We start from the raw sequence: 17390 nt of genomic DNA, 5'->3' as shown, positions 1-17390 counted from the left end.
CGCACAATGTGATTTGACGTTTCGGCTTGCTTACCAAGCCATTTTCCAGCAGAAAATCTGCTGGAAAATGGCTTGGTGAGCAAGCTGAAACGTCGAGTCACATTGAGTGAATAAAGACTATCACTTTTTTTTCACCATATTGGAGTTGCCGCTGTTCATTTTTTGGATGGTCTAAACTGGGTCCAAAAGCCAGGACGGCATTGCAGCTGACACCCGTGCATCTTTACTTTATGGAGTGCTGCCCACTTTGGAAGCCTAGATAGATAGATAGACAGACAGATAGATAGATACATATGAGATAGATAGAAATAAACAGAAAAATACAGCAGCACACTGCTAGCACAAAGATACAGATAAAACATGAAATGCTATACAGCTATAGTGCAAAAAATGAAAAAATGAGGTACTTAGCTCACAATTTGGTGGCCAAATAGTTTGGACCATCCCACCACGGTAAGGTGACCTCATTGGGACGGACCCTACACTGTGAATATACCCCTGTGTAATCAGTTTAACAGGCATTGCAAGGTCTGAGACATTCAGCACCTTATACACCTAATAGAGGTGGGTGGGGTGCAGGAGCCAACATGGAGGCAGCCACTCCCCCATATGTATAACACAAACAAGGATAAGTTGGCCAGCACTACTGATACCAAAACTACTGCATGGACCTGGCATACAGGTGCACGCTGCTAGGCTGAATATACATAAACAGAAGAATGCACTATAGCTGTATAGCATTTCATGTTTTATCTGTATCTTTGTGCTAGAAGTGTGCTGCTGTATTCTTCTGTTTATGTATATTCAGCCTAGCAGCGTGCACCTGTATGCCAGGCCAACTTATCCTTGTTTAGATAGATAGATAGATAGATAGATATGAGATAGATAGATAGATAGATAGATAGATAAAAAGTTAGCGTTTTTGCTGTAGGAAAAGATATATCACTCATGGGAGGGAGAACCCACAAGGGTCCACCCTAGTGACTCAAAGCTCCATTCTCATTGCTTTTTAACTAGGATTATTCTCATGCTGCAGTGTTTCAGAAGGAACCATACCATCATTGTAAGGTCTGTTGAAGTCCCCGGTGGAAAGACAAAGCTGTAACCTATGAACACACTGGCGTCCTGAACTCCGTTGCGGCATGAAGCTTTTGTATGAGCATCATTTGAAAAATAGAAGATGAAGTCACGACAACTGTGGTGAGTGCCATTGATACATTTCTTCATGAACTGTTGATACATCATTGTTATAAGGGAGCCTGTCCCTGTTCAATGCTGCCTTATGACAGGTTCCCTTTAAGTGTATAGTCAGACCAACTCTAGATAACCTCTAGTTAACATTAATTAATCCAAAAAATAAAAGACTTTTTGGGCGCTATGTTAGTCCATAGAACATTGCCATGAAGATGGCATAGGCAGGGGTGGAACTATAGGGAATGCAGAGGTAGCAGTCGCACCAGGGTCCTCTAAGGGAGCCCCAAGGCACTTCTACCCCATTGGAGTTATAAATTGGTACATGGGGCCATTTTGCAGATGTTGCATCGGGGCCTAGAAGCTACGAGTTATGCCTCTGGGCATAGGTGAGGCAGTGAGGCCTTTGTAGCTTAATTTGTGCCCATACGGCTTTACTAAGCTGCTGTTTGTACAACCTGCTGGTGACCAAAGATGGATAATTTATTGAGGTGGAACCCCTACCTATTAGAAATTTATGGTATATACTGTCAATACACCATACATGTCTCATTTAGAAGTACTACCTCCCTCTCGTGGGTGGGCCAGTTTAACAAAATGGCCCATAGACCAAAAAGTCAATCCAAAAGAAAAATAAGTGATGCACACATTTTTTCTTGGTGCAATTAAAACTTCTCTTTATTCAGATATCCTTATGGCACAGCAGAGAGATGAAAGAAATAGAGCTCAGCCATGCTGCCAGAAGTGGCTAGGGGCCGTTTCACAGACTAAGGGTATATTCACACGTACAGTATTCTACGCAGATTTGATGTGCAGATTTGATGCTCAGAATTTGAAGCTGTGTTCAATCATTGAGTTTACATTGAAATCTGCAGCAGAAAATCCTGCGCATCAAATCTGCACAGAATACTGTACGTGTGAATGGACCGTAAGGCTATGTTCACATGTCAGAATTTCTGCATGGATTTCCGCATTGAAATCCACATGGAATCTCAATTGGACTCTGCAGTCTCATTCACATTGCAGAATTTTTCGCTGCACACGCTCCGCAGCCAAAATTCCGCAAAAATTTGGATGTCTTTAAGTTAATGGGACTTTCTTTCTAAATGCAGATATCGTGCAAATTTCATGCGGAAGTTGCGAGGATTAAACATAAAATTTTACTTTGGTAATGAAAAAAATCACTTTATTTAGTGCTCTGTGGATTTGTGCAGTATTCATGCAGAAATTCTGCATGAATTCCGCACAAAGTCTGCAAAAAATCCACATAGATATGGAAAGATGCAGAATTCTGGCCAAATTAATCCGGACGCGGAATTCAACATCTATGTAAAATTTCTAACGTCTGAAAATACCCTAACTCTGTTTTCACTTTTGAGACCATGTGCATACAGTTCAAGATATCGTGGATGGTCCTGTGTTCTAGTTCAATGTCAAACCTAGATGCTGTCCATTCATAGATTCATACTAAGCGAATAGTTCCACACAATAGTTTGAAGACCTACAGCCTAGACTGTCTGTAAGAAATACATTAATGTGAACCTGTCATTAACAAAAACTTTTGATATAATGTAGATAATACCATTATATGTATATTTGCAATATATATTGATTTACAAATGTGTATATTTTTGGGTGAAAAAATGCTGTCCCTGCTGCTATTGTCGGTGTGTCTCTGTGAGGAGACCAAATACAGGAAGTGAGGGCAGGACAGGCAGGGCTCTGTGCATGCTTCTGGCTTGTCAATCATCCTGATGTGTGAGCCAGGAGCATGTCACAGAGCCTGACTGCACAGATCCCTGCTTGTCCTCAGTGTACAAGCCCCGCTTGTCCTCACTGCACAGAGCCCTGCTTGTCCTCAGTGTACAGAGCCCTGCTTGTCCTCAGTGTACAGAGCCCTGCTTGTCCTCAGTGTACAGAGCCCTGCTTGTCCTCAGTGTACAGAGCCCTGCTTGTCCTCAGTGTACAGAGCCCTGCTTGTCCTCAGTGTACAGAGCCCTGCTTTTCCTCAGTGTACAGAGCCCTGCTTGTCCTCACTGCACAGAACCCTGCTTGTCCTCAGTGTACAGAGCCTCGCTTGTCCTCAGTGTACAGAGCCCTGCTTGTCCTCAGTGCACAGAGCCCTGCTTGTCCTTGATGTACAGAGCCCTGCTTGTCATCAGTGTACAGAGCCCTGCTTCTACTCATTGCACAGAGCCCTGCTTGTCCTCAGTGTACAGAGCCATGCTTGTCCTCAGTGTACAGAGCCCTGCTTTTCCTCAGTGCACAGAGCCCTGCTTGTCCTCGATGTACAGAGCCCTGCTTGTCCTCAGTGTACAGAGCCCTGCTTGCCTCAGTGCACAGAGCCCTGCTTGTCCTCAGCGCACAGATCCCTGCTTGTCCTCAGTGTACAGAGCCCTGCTTGTCCTCAGTGTACAGAGTCCTGCTTGTCCTCAGTGTACAGAGCCCTGCTTGTCCTCAGTGTACAGAGCCCTGCTTGTCCTCAGTGTACAGAGCCCTGCTTGTCCTAAGTGTACAGATCCCTGCTTGTCCTAAGTGTACAGAGCCCTGCTTGTCCACACTGCACAGAGCCCTGCTTGTCCTCATGGCAGTGCACAGCCATGACTAAGAACTCCTAGCAAGTTCGAAACGCGTTGGCGTTCATTTTAGCATACCCTGCTTGTCCTCAGTGTACAGAGCCCTGCTTGTCCTCAGTGTACAGAGTCCTGCTTGTCCTCAGTGTACAGAGCCCTGCTTGTCCTCAGTGTACAGAGTCCTGCTTGTCCTCAGTGTACAGAGCCCTGCTTGTCCTCAGTGTACAGAGCCCTGCTTGTCCTCAGTGTACAGAGCCCTGCTTGTCCTAAGTGTACAGATCCCTGCTTGTCCTAAGTGTACAGAGCCCTGCTTGTCCACACTGCACAGAGCCCTGCTTGTCCTCATGGCAGTGCACAGCCATGACTAAGAACTCCTAGCAAGTTCGAAACGCGTTGGCGTTCATTTTAGTATACCCATGGGGTTTATGTTGTTTTCTTTTTGTTCCATGTTTTTAACTATGTGAAGTAAAAGTTAAGTTTTACCTATTTTTGTGAGCTGGACCCCTCACCTTCACTCCCTTTGATCCTCAGTTCACAGAGCCCTGCTTGTCCTCGGTGTACAGAGCTCTGCTTGTCCTCAGTGCTCAGAGCCCTGCTTGTCCTCAGTGTACAAAGCCCTGCTTGTCCTCAGTGTACACAGAGCCCTGCTTGTCCTCAGAGCACAGAGCCCTGCTTGTCCTCAGTGAACAGGGCTCTGCTTGTCCTCAGTGTGCAGAGCCCTGCTTGTCCTCAGTGTACAGAGCCCTGCTTGTCCACAGTGTACAGAACCCTGCTTGTCCTCAGTGCACGGAGCCCTGCTTGTCCTCAGTGCATGGAGCCCTGCTTGTCCTCAGTGCACAGAGCCCTGCTTGTCCTCGGTGTACAGAGCTCTGCTTGTCCTCAGTGCTCAGAGCCCTGCTTGTCCTCAGTGTACAAAGCCCTGCTTGTCCTCAGTGTACACAGAGCCCTGCTTGTCCTCAGAGCACAGAGCCATGCTTGTCCTCAGTGAACAGGGCTCTGCTTGTCCTCAGTGTACAGAGCCCTGCTTGTCCACAGTGTACAGAGCCCTGCTTGTCCTCAGTGCACGGAGCCCTGCTTGTCCTCAGCGCATGGAGCCCTGCTTGTCCTCAGTGCACAGAGCCCTGCTTGTCCTCAGTGTACGGAGCTCTGCTTGTCCTCACTGCACAGAGCCCTACTTGTCCTCACTGCACAGAGCCCTGCTTGTCCACGCAAACTTCCTGTATTTGGTCTCCTCACAGGGACACACAGTCATTAGCTGCAGGGACAAAAATATACACATTTTTTAACCAATGTATATTACAAATATACATATAATGTTATTATCTACATTATATAAAAAGTTTTTGTTAACGACAGCTACACTTTAAAATGATCTTGCTATGCTGACACTAGAATCCATTCACATATTGTATACATACATTAGTACAGACACTCGCACAATGATTACTCTTTTTTGTAAACCACATATGAAAGTTTCAGGTCAAATACAGCTTAGTATAACTCTGAGATTTACTGTTATTAAGTTTTGTTTTGTTTTTGTACCACTAAGCTGCCTTTTAATCATCATTTCATTGTTTTGTAACAAAAGAAAGCAATCCCATTACAGCTCAGTTTATTTTGATGTTGAATTTTGAGACACATTTACCTCTATAATATATTATCCACTTCCCGAACAGGCTTGGTACCCACCCTTTCTGACCAGACACATTTTTTTTTAGATTTTTTTGTACATGAGGATTTAAAAGCTATAAAGTGTCTTCTCATTTGGTTATTCAAATAATATTTTTCACTGATACATCAGGATGTATTGATGTTATTAATGTAATTTTTATCTTAAGGGAAAACGGTCATCCTATTCACCCACACTAAACACAATACAATGGGTTATAATGTGGTTGAACAGGAGAATAATGAGGGGACACTTACTCCTATACGTACCTTTGCTCCGGAGAGCTGTCACTATCTGCTTCTGTCTTGTTGCTGGTCACGTGAGCACTCAGTCAGTCAGTGCAGCGCTCATTTGACCAGCGACCATGAATACTTAAATTGAGCCGGCAGGTCTGCCTCTAGCGTGCAATTCACAGAAAATAGAAGCATATCTTCGGAAGGACAGATCTTCGGAGTAAAGGTACGTATAGGACTCAGTGACCCTTCATCGGTCTCCTGTTCACCCATACTATAACCCAGTGTATTGGGTTTGGTGTGGGTGAACAGGATGATAGTTTTCCTTTTTTATTTATATTTTTTTGTCATAACGGGGAAAAACATAAAAAATAAAACAGACATAAGTGTCTGTTGTTAACAGTTATACAAAAGTAATGTTTCAAATTGGGTCCCCTTTCCATTACAGTCATTACTATTTAGGATATGTATGTAGGAGGCAGACCAGATTTAGGGGAAATACAGCTCCCTGACATAAAGAACTGATCTGAACTGTCTGCAAAACTGATCTGGGTCTCATCAGTGATCACATGATCGTCTGGCTGGGAAGCAGAAAGCAGTACTTCTTCCTGCTAAGCTGTGTATACAGCGTTCAGGAATGCAGGGACGGTAGGCTCCGCTCTAGCAATGGCATTATTTCCATGCCGCTGTGACACTCTTCATGGGAGTTACAAAATGGTTACAAAAATTTATGAATAATAAATATACAGAACAGTATAAATCTCTCAAAGTTTTTCCCACCTGCACACAAGATCTTTGGACTCTACAGGCAGTCCATTCTCTTCATAGCTTCATGTCCAATCAGCTGAATTTACCACAGGTGACTCAACACCACAGGTGTAGAAACATCTCCGAGATGTTCAAGAGAAATTGGGGATCCCAAGTGTCATAGCAAAGGTTCTTAATCAGGGAACGTGCTGAGGGGGGGGGGCTAAGGGGACTGACGCACCAGGTCTGGCATCATTAGCCCAGGGTCTGACTGGCCACTGGGGTTGCACAGACTTTTAGCAGTTTGCACACATGAGTAGAAAGGAGGAAGTATCGGACCTGAAGCTTACACTGACAGGAGACTGTGACATAGTTAAATGGTTTAACCTGAAAGCCTACAATGATAAACCAGAGGAAAGCAAAATTCCCCTATAAGGTAGATTTTAAATCTCACGTAACTCTTAATATTATATTTTTCTAGAAAAACATCCAGGCCCCTCCTTGAACTGGTTGTTTAGTCAGCCGTCACATCAGCCCTATGATTTTCTTCAAAGGGCCATTTGTAATTTTAAGACTGTATAAATGTAACTAATCCTTAACATGTTGTTAAATGACCTGAGACATCATATCATACACCAAAGTGGTTCAGATTATTCCACAGAGATGTTATGGTATGCCAATTGGTACGTAAAAGGCTTAGATGTCCTTTAGGTTTGAAACGCAGAAGATGCAAAAACACATCCAGCGATCGCACAGATGGAGGTCCCAGCATAGGGACTGACTTGAGTTTGTCATATACTGTTCATGCAAACAGGCTCTCTTTTTGTTAGTATCTGGCCCCAGGTAATCGTAGGCTATAGGTTGTCTCACAAGTTTTAGTCTGGTGGTCAGCTGTGACATCCCACCTGCCTGCTAAGCTGCTGTGACACCACAAAGGTGTTTTCATTAGGTAAACTTCTGTGAGTGGGTTTCAGACACAAAAGCTTTTGTGAAATCACAAGTGAGTTTCCACCAGGTTAGGTGTTGAGACATTATAACTGGGGTTTATTTAGGTAAACTGCTGTGACATTGCAATTGTGTTAGCTGCTGTGAGAAAATACATTTGTTTTCATTAGTTAATGATTCGTGATCTCTCACATGGATGTAATTCAGGTAAGCGACAGTACCATCAAAATTGTATTTCCAAGAGGTAAGCTGCTGTAACATTACATGTTTCATGGCAAAATTTGTGACATCAAAGTTATCTTTCTGTTAAACTCCTGCAACATTGCTGGGTTTAAGTCTCGTGAAAAGCTGTAATATCGCTTATGGGATTTAGGTTAGGCTGGGTTCACACTACGTTTTGTCCCATACGGGAGCGCATACGGCAGGGGGAGCTAAAAACTTGCGCTCCCGTATGTGACCGTATGCGCTCCCGTATGTCATTCATTTCAATGAGCCGACCGGAGTGAAACGTTCGGTCCGGTCGGCTCATTTTTGCGCCGTATGCGCTTTTACAACCGGACCTAAAACCGTGGTTGACCACAGTTTTAGGTCCGGTTGTAAAAGCGCATACGGCGCAAAAATGAGCCGACCGGACCGAACGTTTCACTCCGGCCGGCTCATTGAAATGAATGACATACGGGAGCGCATACGGTCACATACGGGAGCGCGAGCTTTTAGCTCCCCCCTGCCGTATGCGCTCCCGTATGGGACAAAACGTAGTGTGAACCCAGCCTAAGCTGGAATGACATCACAATTGTGTCTTCACCAGGTTAGCTGTTGTGACATGACAATATATTTCAGCAGTGAGAAGGTGACCAACAGTACACTTCAGACCAGAAATCTACTGGTCCAGTGCAAAATATAAGAAGATAACAGCATCCAGTCATAGTATAGAAAGGTATCCACCTACAGCCGTGTGCACATGCTGGGTGTATGATGCCTATGGCCTCATTTTCACTTACATATGGATTAAAACATACAGGGTTGTTTGTTTTTTTGTAATTTGTTAAATTTTTGGTTTCCTATTGAACCCGTATTAGTTCAGGATCTACTTTTAATTTTTTTGGTTAAAGAATTAAGTTTACATTTTATCCCCAGTTTTTGGTAATTTAGCAAAAATAGTAATGTAAAATATGGACAGGTGAACTATACAAAAATAGAACATGCATTTTAAAATTCAGCCCAATGATTAGGCTTAAAATGGTGCCAACATAGATCTGAATGAACACCAAACTGGGTAGGGTGATTACCACAGAGGATGATAACATAATATTACAGAGGGATCTGGGGAAGCTGGACGCTTGGGCACAGACATGGCAAATGAAGTCTAACCCGCTAACGACCATGGACGTCTATGCTGGTCCATGTGCCATTAACGGGGTATGACGTGGGCTCCCGACTCGAGCCCACGTCATACCGGCTGGCCCCCAGCTGATTCTTGTAGCTGGGGGCCAGCGTTAATAGCCGACATGCGGCTATTAACCCTTTAGATCTCCGCTGTCAAAGCTGACAGCAGTGTCTAAAGGTGCCTTTATCCCATCCCTGGTGGTCCAGTGGGGTGGATCGCCCATCCCCCCCCCCCCCCCACAGCACGATTGCGGCAGGACCAGGCTTTATCAATCGAGCGCAGAGCACACAGATCAATGTGGTTCTATGGAACCACATTGATCTGTATGAGGGGACTAAAAGGGGACTAAAAGTGTAAAAAAAAAAAAAATAAAGTGTAAAAAGAGTTTAAACTATAAACATTATAAAAATAAACATATGTGGTATCGCCGTGTGCGTAAATGTCCGATCTATAAAAATATATTGTTAATTGTAATTGTAAATTGAAAGGGTTATGATTTTTAAAAGGTAAGGAAAAAAACAAAAGTGCAATAACAGAAAAATGCTTGATCCTTAAGGGGTTAATGTGGATAAATGTAAGGTTATGAACTTGGGCCAAAAAAACAAAATGTACAATTATGTGCTAAATAATAAAACATTAGATCAAACTTCTACTCAAAAAGACTTGGGGGGTACTGGTGGACAGTAAACTCGACTTTAGCAATCAGCGCCAGGCAAATGCTGCAAAGGCTAACAAAGTCATGGGATGTATCAAGAGAGACATAGAGGCTTGTGACAAAGACACTGCTGCTGTATTAATCACTAGTCAGATCACATATGCAGTATTATGTCCAATTCTGGGCACCTGTACATAAAATGGACAAGGCCGAACTGGTAAGGGTGCAGAGAAGGGCGACAAAGATGATTAATGGTATGGGAGGATTACAGTACCAAGACAGGTTATCAAGCTTGGAGTTATTTATTATAGAGAAAAGACATCTTAGGGACAATTTGATTACAATGTACAAATATATGAATGGACAGTACAGAGATCTTTCTAGTGATCTTTTTATACCCAGGCCAGTAACCATGACAAGGGGGAATCCTCTACGGCTAGAGGAAAGAAGGTTTCACATCATCACAGACATAGATTCTTTACTGTAAGAGCAGTGAGACTATGGAACTCTCTGCCCCATGATGTTGTGATGTCTGACTCAATAAACAAGTTGGATGTTTTTCTAGAGTAATAATATTAAAGATTATGGATACTAGATTTATGGGGCTAGAACGTTTATCCAAGGATTTATTCGAATCGCCATATTGGGGGTCGGGAAAGGAATTTTTCCTCTGGCATCAGCCTCATGGGGTTTTTTGCTGCCTTCTTCTGGATCAACACAGTAGGGGTTTAGCTTGAACTCGATGGACTCGTCTTTTTTCCACCTTACAAACTATGTTACTATGGGGAGTGCTGAAAAAAAACAGATGTACAAAAATGAAGGTTTGAATGAAGAAACGGCACCACACCTGTCCACAAGGTGTGTATGATATTACAGCTCAACACCATGCACTTCAATGGAGCCATCTGCAGTACTAGAAACAACCTCTTGGATAGCTGTGGCGTTGTTTCTAGAAGGAAGCAGCCATGTTTTTCCAATCCTGTACATCCTTATTGAGCGCACATCTCTCAACAAGGTATTTACAATGGATCACTTCAACCATTTAAACTGAATACCAGCTCTTTATTCAGCATGCCATCATGAAATATGTTTTAAATGCAAATGTTTGCAATAGATACAAAGGGTGACTGTCACTTTAAGATGTTAAAATATCTCATTTAATTTTCTCCCTGTGCAGTCAGCATGATAAGAATCTATTATTAATGTTGGCAAGCCAAATGCTGCTTTTTCTTCATTACTCAGTGATGAGTACTAGGAAGATAATAAGAGATTCTACCATAAAGTGGCTTAAAAAAAGTTTGCCTTTAATTACAGTCGGATGACACTGCCCATCTGTGGCTAAATAAATACAGAGAGAAAACAGTAAAAATATCCTTCACATGTTATATAACTCTCACTGTCTGCCATGTACCAGTGTAATGTAGAGTCAGTTCTTTCTGACCTTAGACGAACTCCTGTTAATTCCCACGGAGGTGGGAAATGTATTTTGCACAAAGCACTAGGTTATGATTTTCACTTTAAATGACTTATACAAATATACTATAATATGAATACAAATGTATACTATAATGCATAATATAATATGTGGTTATAATTTGTATTTTAACAGCCATTTGTCCCTTAAAACCCTTCCCAATGTATGACATACAGAATCTCATATAAGTGAATCTACCCCTCATAATGTTGTAAATATTTTTTTGTATCTTTTTATGTGACAACGCTAAAGAAATTACACTCTGTCAGCCTGTATAGTGTTTAATTTTGTGTCCCCTCAAAATAACTCAAGTACAACCATTCATGTTTAACCTCTTCCCGCAGAATGACTTATATAAATGTCATGTTATGCTGGTAGTTCGCGCATCATGACGTTTATATAAGTCATTCAGTTAACCCGGCGATGTGCGACATTGCATGGGTTAACAGGCAGAAGTCCCGCTGTTACCAGCGGGAGACAACTTCTGCAAGCCCCCCAGGACCATCTGTGGATGGTTCTGGTCAGCGATCACTGTGATTGGTTCCTGTGGACCAATCACAGTGTCTGCGCTGACCGGGGGGGGGGTTAAAGTTAAGTTCCCTCGCTCTGCCCGTCCCTAGAAGTCCGGGCAGAGCAGGGGAAGATGAGAGCTGTGGTGGGGACATACCACAGGTCCGGCGATGGCAGCGACAGGCAAGTGGAGGATGCAGCGGTGGCAGGCAAGTGGAGGACGCAGAGACAGCAGTGAAGATCACTATAAACTGCTGCTTCTAGGAGTATGAAAACTACAACTCCTGGCATGCCGGCAACATCTGAAGGGCCAGACATTACAGAACTACAACTCCCAGCATTCCTGGACTGTCTGGGCATGCTCAGAGTTGTAGTTGTGCAACAACTGGAGGTCCACAGTTTGGAGACCACTGTGCAGTGGTCTTCAATCTGTGCTCTTCCAGATTTTGCAAAACTACAACTCTCAGCATGCCCAGACAGTCCAAGAATGTTGGGAGCTGTAGCTCTGTAACATCTGGCCCTTCAGATGTTGCCGAACTACAACTTCCAGCATGCCTGGGCAGTCTGGGCATGCTTGGAGTTGAAGTTTTGCAACATCTGGAGGGCTACCGTTTGGACAGCACTACACAGTGGTCTCCAAAGTGTTCTCCTCCAGTTGTTGCCATACTATAAATCCCAGCATGCCCTTCGGCTGTCTGACCATGCTGGGAGTTGTAGTTTTGCAACAACTAGAGGCACACTGGTTGGGAAACATTGTTTCCTAACTCAGTGTTTCCCAACCTGTTTGCCTCCAGCTGTTGCAAAACTACAACTCCCAGCATGCATTGACAGACCGTACATGCTGGGAGTTGTAGTTTTGCAACAGCTGGAGGCACATGGGTTGGGAAACATTGAGGTAAGTAACAAACTCTCAGTGTTTTGCAACCAGTGTGCCTCCAGCTGTTGCATAACTACAACCCCCAGCAAGGGGTAATAGGAAAAAAGCCCCCCCAAAAATTTGTAACACCATTTCCTCTGAGTATATAAATACCCCATATGTGGATGTAAAGTGCTCTGCTGGCACATTACAATGCTCAGAAGAGTAGGAGTGCAATTGGGCTTCTGGCGAGAGAATTTGGCTGGAATTGAAGGCCATGTGCGTTTACAAAGCCCACATGGTGCCAGAACGGTGGACCCCCCCACATGTGACCCCATTTTGGAACTCCACCCCTCACGGAATGTAATAAGGGGTGCAGTGAGCATTTACACCCCACAGGTGTCTGTCGGATTTTTGGAACAGTGGTCCTTGAAAATGAAAATTTTAATTTTTCATTTGCACAGCTCACTATTCCAAAAGTCTGGGGTGTAAATGCTCACTGCACCCCTTGTTACACTCCGTGAGGGGTGTAGTTTTCAAAATGGGGTCACATGGGGGGATCCTTTATTCTGGTAGCATGGGGGCTTTTTTAAATGCACATGGCCCCCAACTTCCATTCCAAACAAATTCTCTCTCCAAAAGCTCCTTCTCTTCTGAGCATTGTAGTTTGCCCGCAGAGCCCTTTACATCCACACATGGGGTATTTCCATACTCAGAAGAGATGGGGTTACAAATTTTGGGGGGAATTTTCTCCTATTACCTCTTGTAAAAATGGTAAATTTGGGGAAAAACTGCATTTTAGGGAAAAAAAAAATTTCCATTTACACATCCGAATTTAACAAAAACCTGTGGGGTGTCAAAAACCTGTGGGGTGTTAAGGCTCACTGTACCCCTTGTTATGTGCCTGGAGGGGTGCTGCTTTCAAAATAGTGTGCCATGTGGGAGATTTTTTTGCTGTTATGGAACCATAGGGGCTTTCTAAATGCGACATGCCCCCCAAAAACCATTTCAGGAAAATTTGCTTTCAAAAAGCCAAATGTGACTCCTTCTCTTCTGAGCATTGTAGTGCGCATGCAGAACACTTTACATCCACACATGGGGTATTTCCATACCAAAAAAGGTAAATTTGGGGAAAAAATACATTTTAGGGAAAGAAAAAAAATTTCTTTTACACATCTGAATTTAACGAAAAGTCGTCAAACACCTGTGGGATGTTAAGGCTCACTGTACCCCTTGTTACGTGCCATGAGGGGTGTAGTTTCCAAAATAGTGTGTTGTTTTTTTTTTGTTGCTGTTATGGCACCATAGGGGCTTCCTAAATGCGACATGCCCCCTAAAAACTATTTCAGCAAAATTCACTCTCCAAAATTCCATTGTCGCTCCTTCGCTTTTGAGCCCTCTAGTGCACCCACAGAGCACTTTACGTTCACATATAAGGTATTTGCTTACTCGAGAGAAATTGGTTTACACATTTCAGGCGGCATTTTCTCCATTTACCTCTTGTGAAAATTCAAAAACTGAGTCTACAAGAACATGTTAATGTAAAAAATGGAAATTTTTAATTTTCTCCTTCACTTTGCTGCTATTCCTGTGAAACACCTAAAGGGTTTAACAAACATTCTGAATAACATTTTGTATACTTTGAGGGGTGCAGATTTTATAAGGGGGTCATTTATGGGGTATTTCTAATATGAAGACCCCTCAAATCCACTTCAAAACTGAACTGGTCACTGAAAAATTCAGATTTTGAAAATTTTGTGAAAAATTGGAAAATTGCTGCTGAACTTTGAAGCCATCTAATGTCTTCCAAAAGTAAAACCATGTCAACTTTATGATGCAAATATAAAGAAGACATATTGCATATGGGAATCAATATATAATTTATTTGGAATGTCCATTTTCCTCACAAGCAGAGAGGTTCAAAGTTAGAAAAATGCTACATTTTCAAATTTTTCGTGAAATTTTTGAGAAGTGTTGCAAGCATCAACAAAAATTTACCACTAACATAAAGTAGAATATGTCACGAAAAAAGAATCTCGGAATCAAATATATAGGTTAAAGTATCCCAGAGTTATTAATGCTTAAAGTGACAGTGGTCAGATGTGCAAAAGATGCTCTGGTCTTTAAAGGTTTTTTTTTTTTTTAAACAACTGGTGCCAGAAAGTTAAACAGATTTGTAAATTATGGCAGCAAATACAAAGAAGAGTATCCAACTAGGCACTGCACGTGTTAAGTAATAGTCCACTTATAAATCCCAGGTGGCGTACAGGCAGGCAATACTGGTCCTATTGGAAGGTGGAGGTGCTAGCGTGTTCAATGTCACAGGACAATATATATTGCAATAATATGCAGAAATAGAAAATAACGCTGCACTCACCCACTGGAACGTTAAAAGTCCTTCTTTATTATGCAGAAATTAGACACTCGGTGAAAGGCATGCATGTGCGGGGAGCGAGAGACGCCGCTCTCAGTGCAGGGGGCGTACCACTAGACAACTAGTTTCGTGTCATAGGCAGACGCTTCTTCCGGTCAGGTACGTCAGAACATAGTGACAGGTGCACTTATATACAGGTAAATTAAAATCATAGTTAGTAATACAAAAGAATATTAAAAACAATACTATAACTCGAGCAACCTGTTGTACAGAAGCTGTAAATGTTTTCTATGTTGCGATTTCATAAAAAAGGAGAAAGATCGCTTCTTTCATTTAACCCAATCGGGCCTAGAGCAGACAGGTGCATTATCCAAAATGCCTCCCTTCTTAGTAAATGAGTGTGGCGATCTTCTCCAGTCGGGACATTTATTATTCGCTCGATGCCGGCAAATTTGAGCACTTCTCCATTATTTCCATGGGCATCCTTGATATGTGCCAAAAATCGGGGTGCTCCTTTGCCGGAAAGTAACGAATATAGATGCTCCATAAAGCGGTAACAGTTTCCTTTTTGTTTTGACTATGTAAAAAAAGTTACAGGGGCATATTATAGTGTATACCACATAATCGGATTGACATGTGATGAGTTGTTTGACATCTATATTTTCACCTCCTAAAGGTGATCTAATGAGTGACACTTCTAGTGGGGGAGAAAGCTACTAATATGAATGAGCTCACAGATCCCCTTAGATTCACAGGAGGTAATCCGTCTACTTTTAACCCCCCGATTGCCCCAGGAGGATCGATTGATCTTTTCCAGGAAGCAGTCCTAAGAGATACAAAAGCCTTAATATACCCCACAGTTACACATAACATCACTAAAAAAGATAGGGCTGCCTTGAAATGGCTAGGACAGCAAGAAAACCTCCACATCACTAAAGCAGATAAGGGGGGTGCGGTAGTAGTGTGGAGCACCAGAGCTTGCAATCATGAAGTATACAGGCAGCTCAATGACGAGAACACCTATATAAAATTACCTAGAAATCCAACTAATAAAATCATGGACACCCTAAGGTCTTTATTAAGAAAACAAGTCGAAAGGGGCATTATATCTGATATAACTGCTAATAAACGTTTACCAAAAAATCCCAAACCCCCAAAATGGTAAATTTTGCCGAAAGTCCATAAATCCATTTCCTCACCCACAGGTCGTCCCATAGTTGCAGGGACTCAATCAATCACCGCATCCCTATCTAGCTACATTGAATGGCTTTTGTCTCCCTTGTTATGTGGTATCCCCACGCTACTCAAAGATACAGGAGAGCTTCTCACGGCGTTCAATAATTTTTGTTGGCAAGATAATTACCAATTGGTTTCAGTGGATGTGGAAAGTTTATACACCCGTATCCCCCACAATGCGGGTGTGGGAGCTGTACATACATTCCTGCAACATTTTAAAAAAAAAACATCCTTTCACACCTTTATTGGGGAGGCCTTAAATTTTGTGTTGAAGAACAATGTGTTCTTGCATGACTGGCAGTGGTACAGGCATGCCCATGGCACAGCCATGGGCACGCCTGTATCTTGCACGTATGCAAACATATTCCTGACAGTAATTGAACAGGAATACGTTTTTTCCTCCCGTAATCCATATATAGGAGCCATCAAATACTACCTACGATACGTGGATGATATTTTGATGTTTGGGAAGGGACGCAAGAAACCTTTGAGGATTTTGTACATTTTCTAAATGAGATAAATGACAAAAATATGATCTTCACCAGTTTATTTGGCGGTAAATCGCTTAACTTCCTTGATGTGAAATTGGAAGTAAAAGATAACATACTTGAAACAGCAGGTTATAGAAAAGAGATAGCAAAATACTCCCTGCTTCATTACGATAGCTCCCACTTAAAAAGTGTTAAAGGTAATATCCCCTTCAGCCAATTGCTAAGACTAAAAAGAATGAACAGCAATCCATCAGTGTTGGCTGATCAACTAGATGAGCTGGAAGGCAGACTGCTTGAAAGAGGTTATTTATCGCAAAAGCAAGAGTAAGAGTTGAAACCATTCCAAGGGTTAATCTTCTGTACAAACAAAAAAAGAGACAAAAAGGTGTGTCTTTTCCTTTGCGAACACGCCCATAAACACTTTACTTAGAAAGAGTATCTATAAAAATTGGTTCATTCTTGAGCGTGATCCTGATTTACAGGAGGTCACAAAGGAAAAGCCCATCATCACTTTCAGATGCACAAAAACTATTGGCGACATGATCAAAGGAGAGAAAAATAAGAAAAAGGAGAGAGAGAGTTGGTTGTCATCTATTGCACCTAAGGGCAATCACCCCTGTAAAAATTGCAAATTTGGTAAATTCAATGTAGCAAGGAAAAAATTTTCTTTAGGAGGTGAAAATATAGATGTCAAACAACTCATAACATGTCAATCCGACTATGTGGTATACACTATAATATGCCCCTGTAACTTTTTTTACATAGGCAAAACAAAAAGGAAACTGTGTTATCGCTTTAGGGAACATCTATATTCGTTACGTTCCGGCAAAGGAGCACCCCGATTTTTGGCACATATCAAGGATGCTCATGGAAATAATGGAGAAGTGCTCAAATTTGCCGGCATCGAGCGAATAATAAATGTCCCGACTGGAGAAGATCGCCACACTCATTTACTAAGAAGGGAGGCATTTTGGATAATGCATCTGTCTGCTCTAGGCCCGATTGGGTTAAATGAAAGAAGCGATCTTTCTCCTTTTTTATGAAATCGC

The 17390-nt window shown here is 42.4% G+C and overlaps 2 long non-coding RNA genes across 2 annotated transcripts in view; one reads left to right on the top strand and one right to left on the bottom strand.

The window, feature by feature from the left end:
• Positions 1–1041: 1041 nt before the first annotated feature.
• LOC130273336 (uncharacterized) overlaps positions 1042–17390 on the top strand; it is a 60243-nt gene continuing 43894 nt past the window's right edge. The window contains exon 1 of the long non-coding RNA XR_008843960.1: positions 1042–1200. This is a non-coding gene — a long non-coding RNA (uncharacterized LOC130273336). The remainder of the gene's footprint in view (positions 1201–17390) is intronic.
• Positions 3971–17390, bottom strand: part of LOC130273329 (uncharacterized) — a 61437-nt gene continuing 48017 nt past the window's right edge. Inside the window, exon 3 of the long non-coding RNA XR_008843959.1 lies at positions 3971–5019. This is a non-coding gene — a long non-coding RNA (uncharacterized LOC130273329). The remainder of the gene's footprint in view (positions 5020–17390) is intronic.

This window comes from Hyla sarda, chromosome 1 (assembly GCF_029499605.1).
Source record: "Hyla sarda isolate aHylSar1 chromosome 1, aHylSar1.hap1, whole genome shotgun sequence".
Classification (NCBI taxonomy): domain Eukaryota; kingdom Metazoa; phylum Chordata; class Amphibia; order Anura; family Hylidae; genus Hyla; species Hyla sarda.
Note: the sequence above shows the minus strand (reverse complement) of the source record. Positions and strands in the feature narration are given on the sequence as shown.